This window comes from Manduca sexta, chromosome 6 (assembly GCF_014839805.1).
Source record: "Manduca sexta isolate Smith_Timp_Sample1 chromosome 6, JHU_Msex_v1.0, whole genome shotgun sequence".
NCBI lineage: Eukaryota > Metazoa > Arthropoda > Insecta > Lepidoptera > Sphingidae > Manduca > Manduca sexta.
The window spans coordinates 12,303,881-12,307,252 of NC_051120.1; positions in this window are offsets into that span (position 1 = coordinate 12,303,881).

Sequence of the window (3,372 nt, forward strand, 5' to 3'; positions counted from 1 at the left end):
TCATTAAAATGCAATAAAAAAAGACAAACAAAAACAATATTTCGTAACTGAACAAAATACCCGTTATGCTCCAAAGGACTTCTACTGTAAAACTTTGTTTAACAATGAAAACAGTTTGTGGTTATGCAAATTTCTTTGTACAATTCTAACCGCAGGCCAAGTTAGATAATGAGATTTGTAGGTAACGTAACCGGCCTTGGACAACTTATTTCATTATGTATTGTGGAAGTCACCGTCTGTCCTATTTTAACCCATCGCGCTTTAACGGGTATATCATATATTTTATATTTTTCTATTAATGATATTAAACAATTTATTTAAACCTGTAAATCGTTATACATTATTCAGATTCCGTCAATGTTAATTAACTATACGACTGGTTCGGAAAGCAGTTCTCGGCAGAGAAGAGCGGAAAGAAAATATAAAATTGACATACTTCTAACAGTGGCACAAAATATCTTTCGGACTTGCCTTGTGGATCCAATATCGGAATTCCTTTTCTGTCCATCGGAATTTGGATCATACAATCTATTTTATCCAACCACTTAAAGCATTTTTCCACTGTCACATGTCTATGCTTCTTATGTGATGACAAAATTAAATCACATGTGCTAAATTCAATTCCAGTACCACACAAAAAAGTACATATTTAAGTTGTCAACCGTATGTTTAATTATATTATTACCATCCTTGCCTCATAGATGAGTATGGTCAACGTACTCAGATGAAAAATTAAATATATTGGATTGATTCTTTTCTGCGCTGTCTTTGGCATTAACATGGCGAAGATAATCTGAACTAGTATTATGGAAAGGTAATTTACAAATGCACATTAAACCTTTACCTTCTCTTATTTTGCTGGTATCTTTCCTTTCCATACCATACTGGTGGCAGGTTTCTAATATGTGAGAGTCCGCCTGGGTAGGTACCATCGCAATGTCTATTTCTGCCGCCAAGCAGCAGTGTGTAGTCACTGTTGTGTTCCGGTTTGAAGGACATTGTAGCCAGTGTAACTAATTTCCAGTAGACTTAACATCTCATGTCTCAGGATGGAAAGCGCAGTGGAATAACAAACAATACTTGGTAACTCGAGGTATTGGATGGTGTTTCTACTGTTTATGGGCGGTCGTATCGCTTACCATCAGGCGAACGGCAAGCTCGTCTCGTGATCTAATTCTGAACACTCCTCCACTAATAGCAGATTACAATTTTTTTTTTATTAAAATTAACAAAAACATGTTTTGTAAGTACATACTTGACGTGTAGGAATGTCATACAAAAAATAACTATTCGAGGCAAGTTCACAGTAAAAATACCTTCGTCTCGTTTATCGACATTCAATATAGTACACACTTACAAAAAGACCACATTGAGTAAAAAAAGTGAATTCCAACGACATTCTAAAGACATCGCTTGAATGAAGAGGGATTCAAGACCGACTTGTTGCAAGAAGCCATTTAAGAACACGAGGTTCCGTGCACTACTTTCTACTTCCGATTAAATCCGATATTTGGTGAATAAATTCCGATAAGTATTACAAAATTATGTCTACAATGTAAACCTATAAATTATTTATGATAGTAATATCACAAAAATATCGTTTACGTGCAAACAGCATTGTCAGTTCCACTTGAAGATCATTAATACAATAAGATAAAATATATGTACAACTTACAAACAAGACTTTCGACACATTATAAAGATCAAGATTTACACCTGTTTATGAGTACAAAGTGCAATTTGACACTCTAAAAACCTTAAATAAGAGTCAGTTAAGCTTTACGGAACAAATACTTAAATATATCATTGAACTAGTCAAAAAAGTTATCAAAATTATATAGATTTACCACTTTATTCATAGGAATTTTTGTCTAAGGACGGAGCAAAGCTGTGATAATAAGTCTGTTTCTCAGTGCTGACGGCATGGCCTTCTCAGTTCGTAGACATAGGCTATTGTGATTGGCTAATATTGAAAAACAACAATAGTAGCCAATCACAACGGCCCTATGTCTATGCACTGCGAAAGCGGCCATGCCGTCAACACTGAGAAACAGACTTGTTATCACAGCGTTGCTCCGTCCTTAGATAGAAAACGTCTATGAATATGGGCGTTGGTTTTACGATTACCTTTTGGGCCCCTAACAACAACAATAACCCGTAAGAAGTTCCCATGGCAGTTTCACACGCGCCGTCACACCCCGTGAGCAAGCCTAGCCGTCTTGACTGACGACAGGGTAGCGCGGCCTTTGACCCGCAGTGGGGCCCTGCTAACTGCTAACGGACCGTGGCGATGTATTGAACTTCGGTTTGATACGTGATTGAGACGAATTGAGATTAGTGTCTCGATAAATTGGTAGGCAATGCAAACCTATAATTATTAGATATTTGATGTTCTAAAATTAAATGCAGTTCATAATAAAATTTCCTTGGGTTTATTTAAAAAAATATCATAAAAAAATACTGGCAATTACCTATCAGGTTAAATGCTTGCAACTTGTAAACTTCTTTAAAAACACTGCCCTAATTGATTTGGTCGTGTTTAATACGTATAATGAATCGTTACACATGTATAGTGTAAACTGTTGCAATGGCTGCCGTGTTCAAATAATTTTAGAACAGTATTTAGCGTTTGTTATTACAATTAGACCTTTGACCTAACAGTTTATGTAGACAGCGATAAACAGTAAACACGTCTTATGTTTCGATTGATCAATCATTCTCGGAATTATTAAAGTTGATCATTCGTAAAGATAAGTAATTTATTTTGGCTCCGTGTCACCTTATGTCTTAGGGTGACGACTGAAGAGTGGAACTGGAGTGCCACACCGTATGTAATTTAAAATTTTAGGTAATGTTGTTTATGAACGTATTTTTTTTTGTGGTCCTCCTGTCCAGGGCAAAGTACATTGGTATTTCTTTTTTTTATAGTTTTTTATTGTACGTTAGTATCCCTTACGTCCCGACAATCAATTGCAATTATAAAAAATACTTAATTGGCAGAATTTCTCTAGCATTCTAGACAGAGTAAAAATACTTTATTTAATGATAAGTTCCATCAAATTGCTCCAGTATCAAATACCACAAATCAAAAATATTTCAAGAACAAAATATTGAACAAAGAAACCCCCGTAGCAACAGATCGACGCGTGGCCCAAAACATCTGCGTCGGGAATATCGGACCATATTGCATTTTTTCAATCGGCAGGTGCTTTTTGGCACATGTACTTTGTAATCAAAATGCTACTTATATGGTGGCACAAATGGTCATGTTATTGAAAAAAAAAAATGATTGATGCATTATTGAGAAATATTTCATAGGTCATGGCAGTTTTTACGTTTTTGTTTTGACATTTAAGTTCAACCACATTGTTG